This window comes from Chaetodon trifascialis, chromosome 2 (genome assembly GCF_039877785.1).
Source record: "Chaetodon trifascialis isolate fChaTrf1 chromosome 2, fChaTrf1.hap1, whole genome shotgun sequence".
Lineage (NCBI taxonomy): Eukaryota > Metazoa > Chordata > Actinopteri > Chaetodontiformes > Chaetodontidae > Chaetodon > Chaetodon trifascialis.
In genome coordinates this window covers 12,578,860-12,599,095 of record NC_092057.1, presented here as the reverse complement: position 1 = coordinate 12,599,095, position 20,236 = coordinate 12,578,860, and positions in this window count along the sequence as shown.

The window sequence follows — 20,236 nt, the reverse complement described above, 5'->3', positions numbered from 1 at the left end:
AGTAGTTTGTGATTGTTGTCTGCCACCTAGTGGCAATGCTGTATACTGACACCCGTCTTCAGGGCCTCGATCATCAAACGTCTAACTGGAGAGAACAGATCACACTAACAAACATGAAGACATTTTGAGGCTTGTTTGGTTTTTTGCAGTTAAGCTGATATCCCCAATGCAGAATATTACTTTACAGCGCTGTTAAATGGGACACAACTCAGGCAAAGAAAGCTAATGGGCCAGGAAAAGTGGATATATGGATAATATATATTTCACCTGTATACACACTATACAGTGCACACCTAAATTTACTGTATCAATACCACTATATACTGTAATATAACAGTTTGTAGGTTCATATGTATTCCACAGAGTATGTTTAAACATATTAAGTTTGCATTATAAGTTATTTTCAGCGGCTATATATCAGCTTGAGTATATTTAGAATTAAGTAAAGGCTGACTTCCTCCTATTATTATTATTATTATTATTGTTATTATCTTTGTATGAGGGGAGCTAATCAAAAAGTGCTTTATACTGTCTCATCTTCCTTTCATTGAAATATACTCAGGAAAATGTAAACAGAAAACAATTCAAGGACCACTGTGTGTGTGAGATTGTAGGGGATCTGTTTACAGAATGTGGCAGAAATGCAATATAATACTCATTCAGTATGTTGTCACTTGTGTATAATCAGCTGAAGATAAGAACCGTTGTGTTTCCGTTACCTTCCAATGGGCTCTTTATATCTACAGAGGGAGCAGGTCCTTAGCAGGGACTTATTGGGCTGTGATGTTATTTTAGGAGACAAAGTAGCTGAAAAACTGAGAGAATGACACTAAAGGAGACCCCACAGAGAGGGGAGGTGTTCCAGTAAGTGACAGGTAGTGGTGTGATACTGATGTTAAATATAGAGTAACTGCCCTTGTTTGCTGTCATTCTCCTCAAACCACATCCCTGCACAGTTTGCTTCAGGTGCTCCAAGAACAATAAACACAAAGTAAAAGCAAGCAAGCAAACAAATAAAATAACAGCCACCTTGGCTCTGGGTTTATACTGTAGACGCATACAGACACAGTTTGTTTGTTCTTTATTTCTCAGCCACTCCTTATTCATGAGACACTTGTAAACCCACTGACTTGGCTGGTAATCTCAGGGCAGTTTGAAGGTTTCTATCATTCATTCTGTTGTAAAAACCAATGTACTGCTTTACAGCCGAGGTGCTTTATCAGTTCTCACAGTCCCATTTGGAAAAGAGTCGACATAACTTTCGCTCACAATGCTGTTCACATTGTCAATGGACTCAATTTAGGTGTGTTCACAGAAAGCCCCAAATAGATACAAAAAAAACGCCGACAGTGTTACCTCTCATCACGCACAAATATGTTCCTCTGCTCCGTCTGGTGATACAAAGGAATACGAAATAAGTATACACCTTTGAAATGTTGCAGGGTTTTTCTTCTGTCCTCCTGTCGTACGAACATGAACATGATTCCATTTCTTTTGTAAAACCAAATAAAACCTTGTTCAGTTTCTCTTCAAGCTCTAGTTCACTCAGGCAGGACAGGAACACCTTATGCATCTTGAAATCTCAGTAAATTCTGATCTTTTGGCCACTTTTCTGGTCATGAAAATGCTTTTATTGTTATTAACAACGTTACTCATGACTTCTGTCTTTTATTAATTACCTTCCCATCATAATGTTATTGTTACATTATCTGCTCCAAGTTACACACCGTGTGATTACTATAGCAAATTACTATAGGGAGTGTTAATTCCCTGAATGATGCTGCAGGTTATTTCACACACTCTTTCAAATAATGACTAACTTAAAGTCTCAGACACGAGGGCATCAGAAGGCTGGTTTACTGAAGAATCACATAAAGTAAGTTCTGTACATGCCACATTTTTTGCTGCTATTTAGAAAAGTACAGGAAATAAGCGTTGAGAACAAGCAGTTACCAAAAATCTGAATATGTTTCTCAGTCTGTTTTATCCTATCAGTATTTGACAATCCAGAAATCAGTAGCTCCTATGCTTTTGGACACTGATAGGAGACATATACCTCAGCTGCCCAAAGGAACTTTATCCCGTCAACTGTGGTGCAAGATACAAAATATTTCCATTATCGCCATTTTGAAGGCTTTATCCAAATACACTTTACACTCACCTCCAGGATTCTGAGGTCATCCTGGACTGGATTGATCCCAGTCTGTCTGTTTCTGCTGGCGATAAGAAATGAACTCCCTCTCTATAAAAACATAATAACAACAAGCAGTAAATAGACAAACACCACTGTCCCCTGTTGGATTGCAGATTACCCACAGCCGGCCAAATCAGTTTGATAAATTGCTTGCAGAGGATCTTTGTTATGAAGACAAAAATCCAATGACAAGGAGGCGGTCTTGGACAGAATGTGGTATTGGGAAGTGTAGGCGAGCGAAGGCGTCTCTCCACCTGTGCGGTGCTGAGTGTGTGTGCAGCCTCACCGCAGGCCTAAACAGCTGCTTCGAACAAAATGACAGACATTTTCGAAGGTTGCTTCTTCATGTGGCAGACAAACTACCCCCTTCTGGAGTCAAAGTGATGTTGTTTCCCTGCCCCCCCAAAAAACACACATCATCCAGCCTGAAGCTAAATTGCAGGCTGTTTCAGAAGGCTCAGAATTCTTCTCCGCCTGTCACCATGATCAGAGATCTGTCTTGTTGAATTGCTTGTAATTACAGGTTTCTGCCATAATGGCTGGGGGGAAATAATTTTGGGCCATCAATATCAAATATACTGATACTATTTAAGTGAAAGAATAAATAGGGTTTTTAATAGAGCAGAAGTTAAAGAAAACACATCTGTACGGACGCTGTCACCTCACGTATCCATTCAAACAAATGCCAGTATTCTCAGAAAATTGTGGAAAAGAGGACACATGCCACCAATAACGGCAAAAATATCAAGACTTTCTTTTCCCTTTTGATAATCACTTCATGACTTAAAACAATATAAATGATAACACATAATGCCATTACATGATGCAAGAGATTTTAACTCCGCTGCACATGAAATTCGTCGCATTAGTTGCATCATTTTTCATTTTAGATCTCAAAAAAATTCCAGCATGCACCAGTGGCAAATAACACCAGCGAGCCTCTTGATACTTTAAACACTTTTTGTGTGTGTGTGTGTGTGTGTGTGTGTGTGTGTGTGTGTGTGTGTGTGTGTGTGTGTGTGTGTGTGTGTGTGTGTGTGTGTGTGAGAGAGAGAGAGAGAGAGAGAGAGAAAGAGAGAGAGAGAGAGCATCTGTCTGTGTTGAGAGCAGATAGGATTGGCTCGTTCCTCCCACAAGGCTGTATATGGGCGCTGCTGTTCTTCACTGATACATTTCAGTTTCTCTGATCGTATTCCACGTCCCCGTTCATACACACGTCCCAGGCCAACATCAGCATTTTCAAAGATGCTTTTCCTATCGACTTCGCTTGTCTGCAGCATTGTCTCTTGACTTTGAAGCGCAGAGATTTAGTATTTTTCCGCATTATCGTATTCTCTTGGAGCAGGTCCGCTTCTAAGAGCCGCAGTGACCGAGAGAGTTGAAAGAGAAGCACTTAGGAGCTGACTGACAGTTGTTGCACTCTTACTGTTGTTTAACTAATGAGATACAGGAGATCCGGTCTGGCAGGCAGCTTTTTTTTCTGGGTTAATACTTCACTGAGAGGATGTCTACAATTATAACTCCACCACTGGACCTAATTCAAACAAGTAATGAGCTGGAGGATTAGCAGCGAGGTTCATGCTAATGGAGAAGTCATTTCACTGTGAGACAGTTAGAAAACTCTCCAGGTGGAATTAGCCTATCTTCCCAGGCTCTTTTGAAATCCGCTTACGTGTATTAAGCTAATGATCCAAATACTTAAATAATTTTCAATCACATACTCCAAAACAACACAGTGTGAAGCAGTGTTCCCCCCCTCATAAATTCACTCCTCTCAGCTTGTCGCATACTAAACTCTACACTTTGTACAGCTGTCGTGTAAAGTGGATTGACAGCATTAAAGTGCTGCACATAAGACAATCAAGTCAAGGAAAGATTTAGTTAAAGTGCATCTAAAATTCATCCATTAGCGTGGGAAAAGGGGGTTGCTTTGCTGGCCAGACAGTGCAAAGTTAATGCTTTCTGTTTTAAGTGCTTGTGGATGCATTATTGTGTTGTGTTCAAGGATGAAAAACATGGTCAATTTGAAGGAGAGACATATATGATTCTTTGCTTCAGTATTCTGTCGAGAGGGCAGGCCTTCACCTCAGAGCTGCTGAGCATTACTTGGTGTAGCTAATTAGTGATGCAGGAAAAAAGTAGTGTGTTTCTATGCATGCAAATTCAATTTATGCAGAATTTACACTGAGATAGCTCCGAGGTATGACATTTTATTTATGCAGAAATGTACACTGGTTCTTTAGTGGCTTTTATCCTGCCAATCCAGTGTGGTCTAATTTTGTTGAGACAGGATCTCGGTGTCCTCTTGTGCGCACCGAGCTGCAACTAACCCGCTATCGACTTGTGGAGGTAAGGAGATGAAAACAAATGCTCTGCGCAGCGACTAGCAGGACACACAGATGAGACGAACAGGATGGACATCTGCAATGTACGTGACGCATCACTGAGGGCCCCTGGTAGCTCGCCTGGTAGAGCGCGTACCAAGACGTCCGTTTAGGCTGAGTCCTATGATACACCAGCCCGGGTTCAGTTCTAGCTCGGTGCCATCCCCTCTCTCTTCCTGTCTCTCTCCAGCTGTCACTGTCTAAATAAAGCAGAAAAAGAAAATTAAAAAAACACGGTGCGTCATTAATGTTCAATAAGAGACATGTTGGAGGTTTCATTGTCCTCAGTCTTAGGGATCATAATGTTTATCCTGCTATTAAACTACAGGAAATGTAGTGCTATGTCTATCAGTTGTTCTCAACATTAATGTGCACATGCAGCCCCCCAACCCCCAGTGAAAATAGGCTTCCTTCTGTATGAATTCATCTCATTTCAAATCAGTTTGGATACTTAAAGAAACTTCATTACCGCCACGTGGAACTGATGAACACTCCTGAGATTTTGGTGTAGTATCAAATGCACCATCACAGTATAGCTATGGAGGGGACCACAAGATGGTGCCAGTATGAAAATAGAGAAGAACAACGGGGTGTCGATGAAGCCCTGATTACTAAATCATGCAATCATCCTGTAGGATTTCCTGCTCTGTATATTAAACCTTTCCATAAAGCGTCTTCTGACTCATCACTTCTGTTTGCTTCTGATGAGGGCATGAGCCAGAGCTTTTGATTCAGCATAATGCTCTTAGAATAAAGAATCTTCAAAACCTTTGTGTGGCCCTGCTTCTTCATCGTGTTTGAAGGCCTTCAGCACAGATCTTCTGGGGTAGAAGTGTCTGTTTATTTCATCAGGTCGAGCAGACTCAATCATAGAAAACTCAAAGCCCTGACAGACACTGGCAGCGTGGCAGCAGTTGGCCTTGTCAAATCTCTGCAGACCAAACTCTTTATTTTTATGCGTTTATTCAAGGCGTTGTGATCACGATAATGGGGAGCCTGGTACCGGTGCCCTGAGCACTGACTTTGTTTTTGTAATATCCTTTCAATCAATCAATCCAGCTTCCTTCACTAAATGAAAACAGGTAAGCCGTTCCATTAGTCCATTAGCTCTCATTGAGCTAATTGGTGACAAGCCCGATCAACACCAACCACAGTGCAACAACAAAGAAAAAATACAATAGTACACACCATAGACTGTGCTTCTCTTTGTCTGCTTTTGCTAATGAGATATCCAGCTCTCATAATGACTTTTTTGTTTTCCTTTTTTTTTTTTTCCCATTTCCTGAAAGAGGACAGCATACACAAAGGAAGAAAATTGTTTCAAAAGGTGCATTTATGCAATAATGAGTGTAAAATTGGAGCTGCAAGAATTCAACCACCCATCTGCTTTTCGTTGCTGGATGTTTCTATTCAGCGTCATTAGAGGCTGGAACCTATCCCAGCATGCATTGGATGAAAAGCAGGTAAACACCGTGGACAAGACAACAGCACAACGGAGCATGAAGTGATCGTTATCTTCTTACCTTCATTGTCAAAAAATAAATTGTGCAGAGGTGAATGACCATGCAACACACACCAAACAGCTCACACAGAGTTATTGCACCATGCTACTTATTCATCCCATACTGGCATTCAAAGTCTGACTTGTGAGGTTTCCCTGTATAGTATTTTTGTTATTCTTCAATTTATATGCAAATCCATGAAAAGTACGTATCACAATACTCCACAGAAGCCCACTTTATTGGTGACATTTAGGTTTCCGCAGTGACCTGTCTTGAAGCAATAATTAGACAAAACATCCCCGTGTCTGCGCGTATCTCCCTCCAACGGACAAGGGTGACAACATCACCATGGCAACAGGAAAAGGTGGCACTCGGCAAGCTCAGAAAATTGCTGTGGACACACAGGTTTTCCCCTCAGACGCTAACAGGAAGTATGTCTTCTGCAAAATGGTTTCGTTCGGGTTTGGCTGCATTATGGGAGTATGAATAAAACACATGACAGTTCGCTGTTAGAGGAGACCCGACAGTTTGAGGTGAATAATCTTAGAGGATTTCACATCTTTTTTTTTTCTTTTGTCACCTTGTGTTGATGCTTTTTACATTTTCCTCAAGCTATTTTCTTTTTTCAGAGGGAGCAAAGATGGTTTTTTGCATTCCCTTTAGTCCAGAGAAGCAGAGATCAGTGCGTTTCAGAAATACCGTTTTTGACTAACTGAAGATATCATTCGGCAGCAATCAAGAACACCTCTGGGTTTCAGAGCTCCCTCTCGGCTCGCTTCTCCTCACCTGTCTCTCTATCCACGCTTCATTTGTGTTATGTGCTCACAGAATTTCCTGCCGTGACCGATGTAAACAATTGATTATTGGAATAGAGGAGTGGATTTTCTTGCGGTGGTGTGGGAAGGCCTCTCAGAGTGGAGCATTATGTCATGCACTCTGGAGCCTGGACACATGTGTTCCCTCCACTGAGAGTAAGTTGGTGCTGTTCCAGATTATGGTTTGTGCTGCCATGAGACAAAGAAAACATCCTTTCTGAAAAGAATTAAGAGAAAAATGATTTTTTTTTTACAGCTAAATGTAAACTCCAGGAATACTGAATGAAAGAAAAGGGCATATTTTGAGGCAACTCTGATCCCCAACTGGATAGAAAATGCATGCATTTTCCATCTTTTGCAGAATTCAGCATGGAGTGATACATTTAATACCATCCATCCATCCATCCATTTTCTATACCGCCTATCCCTTTTGGGGTTGCGGGGGGGCTGGAGCCTATCCCAGCTTCAACGGGCGAGAGGCGGGGTACACCCTGAACTGGTCGCCAGTCGATCGCAGGGCAACATGCAAAGACAAACAACCATTCACACTCACACAATTTAGAGTCATCAGTTAACCTAATGAGCATGTTTTTGGTCTGTGGGAGGAAGCCGGAGTGCCCAGAGAGAACCCACACATGCATGGGAAGAACATGCAAACTTCACACAGAAAGGCCCCGCCCGGGGATCGAACCAGCAACCTTCTTGCTGTGAGGCACAGGCACTACCTGTTTGCCCCACCGCGCTGCCCACATTTAATACCAAAAAAGCATTTTTATCCTGCAACATAGCAACTACAAGTTGTGTATATATAGTGGAATATAGTCATCATGTGATAGAATAAGCCAAGCAGGCATTCAGAGTGAACACAGCCCTGAGTTAAAACAAATGTAGTGGCTGCACTGATGGAGGTTTGTTGCTTCAGGTACCAGTGAGACAATGACATGCGACCATGGAAGTCCAGTTTGACTAAACACAGATTCAGACCGAAAACAAGCCCTCATTTAAACAGCATATTATCTTATGTGGACAGAACCAATCCTTTGTTTTCTGCCTATTAATGTCAGTTGCAGATGCTGTCATGGATACAACAGATGGCACATTAAATTCACATCATTCCCAGCCCTTGTGTGTAGCAGGTAGCAACAAGGAAGAGGAGAAGCAAGTTAAGAAGGAAGCAAGTGAATAGAAAGAGATGCCGCAAGGAGGACAGATGTGAGCTTCCTGCAGTGCTTCATCACTGTATAAAGTTGGACACTTGCTGAAACTGCACTTCTGTCTGAACTTCATGTGTACAGTAGTGTAGAGAAGTCTACAACGGGTGCAAAGTGCACGCTAGCTAATTGCTCTCTAACTCTCTGTGATACTTTAATTGTACACAGAAGCAGCCCACTCTCTCAACAAAATGAGTTTTTAGACATCACTGTGTAACTGTTGTGTGCATTCCCGCAACAAAATGCTTTTTACTCGCAATAAAATGTTTATCAGAGATAATATTGTGTGTTAGTTAGCTGTATTTCTGTGATAACGCTATCATCAGAAAACTGAGTTTTATTCATGCTTTCTCTGTTGGACTTCACAAACCTTTGAGTTGTCTAAGCAGTGCCAGATTTAGGTCAGAAAAATGGCAAACTAGTCAGCGTTTTCTTCCTTTGTTCTGCAGGTCTGTTGCTGGTGCATGATTTTATAGCTCTTTTGTTGTGTCTTCAATAAACAAATGATTCAGGCGTGTGGGTGGAGGAGCTGTCAAAACGTATTCCTTTTTACATTTTTTATTCTCAAACTCCTTTTTTCATTTTCACAAAGATAAATCAAAGTAACTGGTCCTCAATCAATTCCATACTGTTGCACAGCGGGAAAGAATCAAGATATTTAACATAATTATCCAACTCCCCCATGCTACAAATGTTCAGTTTAGCCAGGATAAAAGAATAAAAGTCGTATGGACTGAGGAAGAAAGTAGAGAGAGAAGGTGCTGTGCTTCTATTTCAAAGTTTGTATGTATGGTTCTAGGAAATGACACTTTCTCAGCGCCGCTTTGTGGCTGTATTCCCACTCCACAACACATCTGCCTGAATCCTGACAACTGGATAATATGTGACGACAGATGGTAGATGTCTCTAGTGCCAGATCAAACAAAGGTCTGGAAAACGTACATATGGGAGGGACACAGCAGCTGATCAGGAGCGTTTCTATCACTTCCACACCCTGCTGCATCAAACCAATCTTTTCCCGTACGGAGAACTGAACTCTGGCCTCATGGGTGAAAACATCCTGAGCGCTGGACCATGTGGGACAACAGAGATGAGTTTGCTATCCAAGCCCAAAACAACAAAGCAGATCATTGGTCAGATTTCCAAAATGACCTATTTGAGTGTTTTCTGATCTGGAGCGTCAGTATTTTCAGTCCTTTCCAAGCGGCATGTCATCATTTACAAGAATAATTCTGCCTTATCAGCCTTATCTCAGTATGAAAACTGAAATAGTTGGTTATGGTTGAGGAGAGTGACGGTTAAAAGAAACCATGTTGACTATTGGTCAGAGACAGGATGCAAACAGGTTCAAAGTTACGTGTTGTGTTGACTCTGGAATCCCCTTTGACCCCCACCCTGAGCAGTTCTCCAGCACTGTAACAATTTCACACAACCTTTGCTTCTCAGAGACAACAGTGATAATTCACAAGGTCAAAAGAGGTCACTTTTTGAGAAAATAAACACTGGTCATAGGCCCAACCACCAACCACTCCTCTGTGATGAGCTTCCTCAGAAACATTCAACAGTAGAGCTCTGCTTTAGTTTCAAATTCATAAATGAAACCAATCCCCACGGTAATTTGTTTGTTGGACAAGGTGAAATGTGCTTTTGGGCTGCTCTTAAATATCTGTAATCTGCCTCTCTCTCACACAAACAGCTCTCCCTCTGCAGCAGTGAATCACTGCAGGTTGCTTCCATTATTCTTTTTTAGTGAGGAATAATAGTTCATTCTTGATTTACAGCTTTGGGTCTCCTGCCAGCAGTCATATACAACAGCTTTCTCTGGGAAATAATGCAGACTGTTGTTTAAGCAACAGTAAGGTGACCACTCAGCTCTGATCTGGATAGCCAAATGGAAGCAGCAGCATCTTCTGCAACCGTATTGTAAGACAAATACATGGAGTATTACAGTTTTAGACTGATGCTTCTTCTGCTTGATGATTTTTTTTTTTTTTCATCAAAGCCAACATCCTTCTCTGGGGTTGGGGTTGCTCTTTCACCCCCACAGACTAGATGCTGATGGTACCTGATGAATGGCTTTAAAGGACCACTGTGCAAGATTTAGTGGCATCTAGTGGTGAGGTTGCAACTAAATGAACACCCCTCTCCTCACCCCTCCCCTTCCTGGTGTGTGGGACAACCTAAGGTGGCCAAGAAACTTGAAAAATGTGAAAGGCCTTCTTTAGAGCCAGTGTTTGGTTTGGCCATTCTGGGCTACTGTGGAAACATGGCGGGGCAACATGGCAGACTCCTTGGAAGTAGACATAAAGAGCTTATTCTAAGGTAGTGCAAAACACACCTATTTTTATTTTCAGGTGGTTATATACGAATAAAAACGTCGGAATATTCCATTTTTGCCATATCGTGCTAATAGATCCCATAAAATCTTACACACTGGTCCTATAAAATTGAGAGCAGGCACCAGAAGAATTAAGATTTGCACACAGCATGAGCTCTCGTCAGATAAATAGACAGACCTAGCTATCTACCATCCTTCCTTTCTTACTTCTGTACTCATCTAGAAAAAACGGGGAAGTAAATAGGTTTTGTCTGCAGTTTTGTGAAAAGGAAGCGCATCTATCACATTGTATGTTGTTTTCCCAGTAATTTTTCAAACACGTCATCCCTCGCTGTTCGTCCGAGACAGTGATCAAGAGTCCTGCCATGCAGTGTTTCTGCAGAGTAATTTGTTTGCATTTGTTTAGAACTGTAGTGTTGACTGGAGAGAGAAAAAGACATTAAGGTAGGAAATTTATCTTTCTGAAAAATCTCTTGCTCTATAATGATGAAAGCAGGAAAGCTTTACCTTGATCCCACTGGTGTTATCAAGGGGAGGTGCTGTTTATCACTTCTGAGCCTTTCTACATAACATCATCAAGAATGACGCATCCGAGGAGCGTCCCAATTTTGCGTCTGCTCCGTGCTCATTAACAAATATGTTGTACATTCTCACGGACCGAAAGGCATTTTCCTCCAGAGGAATTTATTGTTCTCATATAGTAACAGCACTGCAGTATTATTTTGCAAAAGGAGCACAGTGGCCCTCTGGTTAGCACTTAAACTGTCTGGAGCTTCAGAATAAACCAGTGAGACTGCACTCCGGTGGAAGCATTTGCTTTGAGACTTCCCCGGAGATCTGATTATAAATGGATGAGAGCCATTGAACAGGACTTTGTAACAGTGTATATTTCAGATCCAGTGACAGTACACTCACCATAAAACAGCCAGTACTCAAGGCTGTGCGGACTCTAATCTAGAGTGGCTGTCTGCTGGCATGGTCTTTGTCCCTCTGCTTTTATTTGCCTCTGGGTTTATTAGGCAGTGCTGCAAACACTTAAGCAATACAAGCACGGTATAAAATGCTTGACATTTAATCAGTTTTAGGAGTGGAAGTGATCTGGATTTCATGGAAAATCTAATCAAAAACTCTGAGTTTCAGTTAATTAATTTTGATATGTTACATCTTGTTATATATCTTGCGCCCAGGGCTTTATATCTGTAATTCCATCAAATGCAGACTTCAGCTTTTCATTATCATGGGTATTAGTCCAAACCCTAATGGCAGCGTGTGCTTCTATGCAAAAGCCAGTGTGATAATTAAAAGAATAGAGATGTTACGTGCAAGTACTGTACTGCTGTATGGTGACACTAAGTGCTGTATTGCGATATGAAAATGTATTTTAAGAAGTAACTTTAAAGGTGAGAAAAAGAGACTTTTGCAGAAATATTTCACTGAACTGTTAAAACCTTTTTCAAAGTAAGGGACTGGTGCTTCTTCTTAACTGTTTTTCAGGTTCCTCAATAAGCCCAAAATTCATTTTGTGAGCCAAATGACTTCAATAAATCAAGATTATGAAGTCAGGAAACTAATCTTCATGCCATAGTGTTGCAGTGCAATGGCTAAGACAAAATGATTACCAGTGTAGCATCATCAATTGAGGTTCACTGTCTCCCTGCAGGTGCTTGTTGTCTTGAGATACTGTCACAGCGGCAGGTTGACAGGACCTTGTGAATACATCTGCCACTCATGGTTTCAGCCATTCAGGAGGCCTGAGTCACAGGGACTGTCGCTGGGGCCTTTTATTGCCATCTCATGTTAAGAGCTATCTACTTAAGTGTTAATAGTAAGACAAACAAACATAATCTGAGGGTGATAATGAGTTCTGCTTTTATGTATTGTAGTGTTCTAGGTATCAGAGTCAATGTTGACCTTTATTTGTTGGCCCACTGGTAAATTTCTGATTATAATTTTATTCCATCATTCAGACCTTCAGTTTGAGTGAAACTTGAATTGCCAGGTATCTTCTCAACCACCTACTCTATATATTATATTAAAGTCGTCTGTCCTGGGGAAAGTGCACTGTGAAATTTTTATGAACCCGTTGTAACAGAAATATGTGCCATAAATAAACCACTAAAATTAAGTTTGTGTTTTTTCATGGAGACTCATAATTCACAACATTCCCTGAAGATGGCTCGCATTATTTTTCAAGTGCTATCCTCAACTTTATTTTAAAAGTAAACATCATTTTGGCTTGCATTATCTTTTTCATGGCCCTCCAGCAGCGTGGGGAACAGTACATATATAGAGCAATCATGTAATACAATCATCCTCTCAGTGGGTGTGTGTGTGTGTGTGTGTGTGGGGGGGGGGGTTACAACTTTTGTAGTTGTACTTCATCATTTTATTGTTTTTTTTTTTTTCCTCAGGAATTGCCAAAGAAGTTACAGAATGATGCATATTTTTCCTGTTGCTACAAATGTTGTGTGACATTAGAGATCAACACACTGACACGCATGCACACACTCAAAATCAATGAAAGCTACATACTGTTACTTATATAAATCAATCCTACCTTGCATTGTGGATTTCACAGTGTTGTGCTTAGCATGTGAAGAGAGTGATATGTGCATATGTGGTGAAATATAGAGCTGGAAAATGCACACTGTGTGGGAAGTGTAGTTATATGAATATGATGGGGGTTTGTAGTCGATATTTAAGCGAGGCGCATTTGTACCCTTTGATATCCTAATGTAAATGAAATGGACCAATGCTTGTGTACTGCTGTGTATTGATGAAATGGTGAGCGACATTTCTGGCTTTCCTCCTATTTTGCTTCCACAAGGAAAATTAGCTCCATTTCCTGGACAAAAGCCAGAGAAGTAATTACAACATCCCCCTCAGGCCTTGTTGGTACATTTACTCAAAGTACTGTAGAATGAATTTTGTGCCTGAGAAGTAAAAACCTCTGTGGAAATCAACCTGTGCCCGAAAACAACCAACACGTTCTGGGTTGTTACCAGTTTGAATGTACAGTTGCATCCTGCAAACACATACGCAAGAAGTATGAATAATTGATGCCTCTGTGTCTGTTTCTGCTCCTTTTTCCTTCCTGTCCTCATTCATCATGCTCTGCAGTCTCCTCTACTTACTGACAGCTATGAGGAACCGAGGTAGCCTGTACTATAGCCTCCTCATGAAAGGTCATACCATTTCCAAGCTCAAAGCGCAGCTCATCTTCTTCAGTGGATGCTGAGGTTTCTCAAATCTTCTGAGAGATTTTCTGTTTGTGAAAGATCCAGCATGACATCATCATGCAGCTTTTCAAAGAGCTGGAGCAGTGACAAAACATGAATCATTCATGCGTTAAACAGCTGTGTGTGCGTACGTTTGCATCTGCGTCTTTGTAGTCCTTACAAATGCAATGATGAGGCAGGGATGACTTGAACTGACAGTGATGATTAGTCTTCAGTTTCCAGCTTTTAATGAGCCTTCACGCAACTGGGTTTCTAACACCAAATCCTCTGTGTGTGTGTGTATAGAAGTGGCCTACAACAGCTCCTAACATTATTTTATAAAGAAAGGAATCCCTCGTCTGGGCAGGTTGGGTGAACAGTAGGTGCTGAGAGTGTGCGCAAGATAACAACACTTGTCAAACTCATTGACCTTTATGATTGTTTTTTTATGGCAGTGGTAGCCCATGCAGCAACTCCAGTTAACATAAAAATGATTTTGACACACAGCGAAAGCAAATGCTGCAGACTGTTGAACAGCGCAGTTATCACAATAGGACGACTGCCAATTTAATCAAGCCGTTTCCCACCTTTGTGTATTATTCCATTCAATTTTTATTTGTTGAAAGGATTCTGAGCTCCACTCCTTATTTACATGAGGTCGCTAGATTATTATAAACAACACTGCCTGCGCTTTATATTTTTTATTCAGAAGAGCTTGCAGATTTGCTGAAGCTGGGAACAGAAATGCTAAAAAGAGCTGGGAGCCTCCTCAAAAGGTTGTGTTCTGGAATGGAGCTTGCAAAGGAGCCAGTACTGTGGCGCCACAAATTGACCTGCCTTCATCTCATTTGGCCTGTGGATAAGACATGCCTGAATACAGTGTACGAAGGTTTGCTTTCAGATTGAAAAGTTAAACCTTGCTCGCATTATGAAACGCTTTCGTTTGCTGTCTGCAAAATTATTTTCAGACAAGCTACGGGAACATCCTAAAATTCCAAATATATTCTTGTATATATTCTTGTATAAATCCTAACAGATGGCATTATGTGGTCCTCTGAGGGTTGTGTTGGAATGGAAGCAACAAAATTCACAAGCATGCAGACAAAATGACAGGCAGACGCTGTTTCATTCTCACATTAAATCCCATTGTAGCATGTGCATCTCTGGGAGATGCCACACAAGCTTATCTAGTCAGCACACTCCTAACAACCCTGGATGCTAACAAAGCAAGCCACTGGGTGCTGCAGAAAGGGCAACATGATCACAAATATGCCACCTCTTCCCTGAGTGCATAATAATCCACAGTGCATTTCACAAACATAACTGCTTTTTTACTGGAGTAGAAACTGTCCCTTCAAGCATTTTATTGGATTGGTGGAGAGGGACAGTAAAGTAAGTAATAAAAAAGGATCTGACATTTTTTATGCTTTAGTATTTCAGCCCTCGAAGGCATGGCTGTATGCACATTCACAGCCGATGCAACCATCGCATCCTTGAGCATGCTGACCCCTCCACAGTAGATGCATTATCTTTCAGAGAGAAACATTTGTGATACAGGTGCATTGCTTTCTAATGCAATCAATTTCCCATAGTGTGATTGTCAGCAGCCAAGCAGTAATATCAGCAATAAATGAAGGTAATGTTGTGTTGCTGCAATAAAGACTCCACTAACTCATGGTGCGTAGACCTGAGAGCACTTACTGTTAAGCGGCTTCACATACTCTCCAAAGGATAAGAGATAGCTGTTAAACCATATCCAATAATAAATCACGTCTGACGGTCGTCTAAATGATTCATTTCATCTCATGAATCAAATCATGAACGGCCCTTACTTCATGACTCAGGATGCTACAGAGGCGCCAAAGGGTATTGTAGGAAAAGCTTGAACAGCCAGTGCACAATCAAGTGTCCAAACCAGCAGATCAGGCCAATCTGCGAGACACCAAAAGAATTCTCCTATTTTTAGCGTCTCTGATTAAAAGCACGGAGGTAAGTTTGAGCATATCCCCGCGAAAATCATCACACAAGTGGAGTGCTCATTTCAGTGTAATCATTCTCACTCTTGTGTTCTGCATTTTGAAAGGCAATCTAGCGCACAATTGTGCCGGGACCCTTTTTGATATCATATCTGATTGTCACATTGAACAAGATTTTTTTTTTTCCCTTCAAAAACAGGGTGAACAGTTTCAATAATAGCCCAGACAAAGTGATACTTTTGTGTTGATGTGAGGATAATGATAATGAGCAGAATGCAGAGCTGATTGCGGCTGTGATTGCATCTCAGTGGATGAAAAGATGTGCCTGAACAAGTTAGTGCTTATGAAGACTCTCCGAGGATTAAAGTCTACAGAGGGAAAACTTGATAATGATAACGCTATCAAAGGGCACATCTTGATCCTCATTCGCTGATCATAAATTGCTTTAAGGTTTAAACTGGAATAAAATCACGGTGGAAAAGTGGCAACACCGTCGCCTCACAGCTAGAAGGTCCCGGTTCGAATCCCGCTGTGGACGCTGGTGGCGTGTCCTCCACCATGCCTTCGGTGCCTGCTGCTTGAGGAAAAAGGGCCTTTCTGTGTGGAGTTTGCCTGTTCTCCCTGTGTTCACCTGGGGTATCCTCCTTAAAATACCCCCACTAAAAACATGCATGAAGATCACCACCTGACCAATGGTGACAAACGAGAACTTGGTCCCCAGGCGCCGCTGTCGGGCAGCCCACCGCTCCTGGTCTGCTGCAGAGGAAGGATGTGACGGGATGGGTTAAATGCGGAAACGAATTTCACAAAAAATGCCTGCCGTGTGCAGTTTTCCCCCTCTTTCTTTCTTTCTTTCTTTCTTTCTTTCTTTCTTTCTTTCTTTCTTTCTTTCTTTCTTTCTTTCTTTCTTTCTTTCTTTCAACTCTGTGGTTCCCCCTACTGGTACTTGTCGCACTTTTGCCTGCAGTTTAACTTGATCTTAAACTGAAGGCCTTTTCTCGAGAGGCTCCTTCTCCTTGTAAGAGTACACACATTGTGTGTTTGTGGCAATATTGAAAAGTGTGAGCGCTTGATGGGTCGTTTCCTGCTTTTCTGAGCCTGTGTGAGAGATCCCAAGCTTTAAAATATATCTTAAAGCAGCCTTTGTAAGATCCTTTCGCTGCTTAACTAAAGATCATGTGTCAAAAAGGTTTCTCATAATGTTCACATTTTAAGTATTGACATACTTTTTCATACACACCTGGATCATTTTCTGTATTGATAACCGAAGTTTAGTTTTTACAAAGTCACTAAGGTGCTGTATAGTCTTCATTCTCAGGGTGAAACCTCAAACTATTCCCCAACAAGTGGGAATGGTCTTGGTAGCAAGGCCATTCAGAATAACTGGCCGTTCATGCCTTGAGCATTTGAATACAAAATAGCTCTTGACTGTTGTTTTCAACAGATATGAATGACCCTCATGCCACAAAGGAGGGATTAAAAGAAACAGGAAAACTGTTCTCCTCTGGAGGAGCATCCAGCGACAGTTTTCAAAAACTGCAGCCCCAACCTTTCTTCCCTGTCTTCTGCATTCTCATCTCTTTGAGTCAGAGGATGAAACGTGGGGTTTTGAGAGCCAAGAGACTACAAAACTTTATTATTCATCCCCAAAGTACAGCGGGTTGGGTGTAGTGATGGCCTCATTATGTTAAGAGAGCGGTAGAAGCCAGTCCAGGGACATTTTCTGATTGCAGTCCCTGGAGTGCCTCTCCTCTGGGCGGAGGGGAGGGCCCAGCTGGACACTGTGGCAGAATGTGAATATGTGTTCTAAACAGATGAGGTTTTATGTAAGTCAGGCCTGTGGATTGCACTTGTCACTTGGGACCGTGCGACTGCAAGTAAGCACATATACTGTACACTTGAATACTGTAGTGCATGCACACTGCATGAATAGAATCTCAGAGGAAATCTCAGTGTGAAGCTGTGTAGTTTTACAAGACGAAAGGCACTTTATGATCTTGCACTGCTTTATGCTGCTTGCCTTGATCTAAAAATACTAAAGCCGTTGACAACTCCTCAAACTCAAAGATAGGTTTATTCCCAGTGTAGCTTTGCTCCAGATGGATCAGGTCAGTGAACCAGATAGTGAAAGCCTGGGATACTCTGTGAGACTTCTCTACAGTACCCCATAGTCACGGTCCCCATCTGACAAATGAATAATAGCTGGCTAACATGTTGTGCTGGGTTGCTGCCATGCACTCAAAACACAAGCAGAACAATGGGCTGCTGTTTCTGCTCTTTTCTTCTCCCAAGACAAATAAGGAGACAGAAAAAGAAAATGCTGGTACTAAAGACAATGCACGCAACTGGCTAAACAACATTTACACACCAATGATTCACCATTAGATCTATTGATCATCAATCTTACCCTGGTTCCATTTTTTTTTTTGCTTTTATCAGGAAGTGTAGGCCATTAATTTCCACTTTAAAACCTCTGCTTTTCTGCCATGCTGTAGTGTTGAACTGAAGGTAGTGTTTTAATACTGTTAATGTTTCCTAAAAGATTATCAGTGTTCAGCAAGAGTTCATCTACCTCAGCTGCAAAGTATCAAAGGTCCACCTAATTCAGCTGTGTCCTCCTGACCTAATATGTTGGCTGGAAGTCAGTATAATCCAATTTCCTCAGGAGACAGAACTTCTCCGAGGCTTTCACTGATTACCTGCTCAATTCAGACTCTGTAATTGTCCTCAAGTTCAAGCTTAAGCTTGAAAATAACTGTGGGTGTGCCACCTCTAAGCCTGCCCTGTGAGCTGATGTGTTGACGAATGAGTAATTAATATGGCTGTCTACCAAAATGAAGTGCTTTTGAAAATATATGCATGCGTTTAGCTTTGTGAGGGTTTAATTTGGTAGTTAGAATAGGAATGGAGGAGGTGATTATGTGTAAAAGGTGATAAATTCCTGATGTCATCATGAATCATGGGAACATTACGTTTCTGTATGGAGAGGTATAGCTTGCCTGATGGTCAAACAAAATGATTTAAACCATTTTTAGCAGCACCTCACTTCATCACGCTAAATGGCAATAATTGGATGCATTGTCGTACCATATCATTGTCATGCCGAAGCGTGTAACAGACTGATCCGCGAGAGGACAGCGTGTCAGTACCACACTTTGTCTCGCTGAGGTGTGAAAGGGACACGTGTGTATGAAGGTGCAGGACCAGCAGGGGGTGATAATGATGGGAGGGAAGGATAAATATAGTAAAAAGAGTGACGAACAGGACTTTCACACAGGAGACCTGGGTTTGATTCTCAGAAAAAAAACAACAGGAAATGTTGATGGTTTAAAGGAAGTCGTTATTTTAAGCCAAAACCTTAATAAAATGGTTGTCGTGACTAAACCTAACCAAACATCACCTGAACATGACACTGACACGGTGGACCGGTGGGTATATTACACACTTTGCTGTGATACCAGGTTACATGTATGCAGTACACACACAGCAACCATTTACTTACCGGGTCAGAGAGGAGTGATGTGAAATTTCCTTGTACTTTCTGCGAACTGTGTTTTCTCCTGGCTTTAACAGAGGCCATTGCTCTGGCCCAGGGGACATGCTCACAGAGTAAGTGACAGTAAAGGTTTCCAGCTAAGAATTTTCTTCTGAGATCCACTTTTCCTAAGGAATGGAGTAATAAACTGGCATGGCTTCGCTTGGTTGGGAATGAGGAGAGATTAGGTTTATTCCCGAGAGAGGCGAAGATGGAGCAGGAGATCAACAGGTGGATTGCCATCTGTGGTTATGCAGCCACTGTACCAGACTGTCAAGATGGAGGGGAAGTTGAGCCTGAAGGCAGTGCTCACGATTAACCCAGGCAATCTATGTTCCAAGTATTACTTATGGTCATTAGCTCTGGGCAGTGGGGCAGCTGAAATGAGTTACCTTCATAGCGAGTATAGGCTCACCCTTAGGGACAGGGTGAGGAGCTCAGATAACTTGAAAGAGCTCAGAGTTGGACTCCACTCACCTCATCTTTCCCAAGGAAACGGTGGAAGTTGTTCAGGCATCTGATTAGGATGACTCCTGACAGCCTCCCTGTGGACGAAATCTGGGCACTTCCAATTGAAAACCCCTGGGAAGAGCCAGAGGAAGCAGGACAGACTACCTACATGTGCAATCTGGGCTGGGAAAGCCTTTGGGTCCCCCAGGTAGAGCTGGAGGATGTAGCTATTAGGAGGATACTCATCTACATGGCATAGCCTCCTGCCGCTTCAACCCAGACTCAGATGAGTGGTGGAGAATTGACGTATGGATGGACACGTTGTTGCAGTTGTCTCTAAGTCCCCCAGTTATCCACGTAAAACAACTGTAAGTGACAAAAACAAATTTGTTTTTAGAGCTTCTTTCTTTGAGTTTAAACTATCTGTGCGTACTTTTTTTTTGCAAAAGCCTTTAGTCAATAAATTAAATTAATTGCCTCAAATAAAATTGCTCTAACGTTTATAGGAGTAATTAGCAAATCTGTGGTCAGCAGTGCAAAAGGGGCACTAATTACCTGGTGTCATTTTTCCTCCTCTTCATCAGTTTTACTGCAGAGCAGAGAGGTCTTGTAA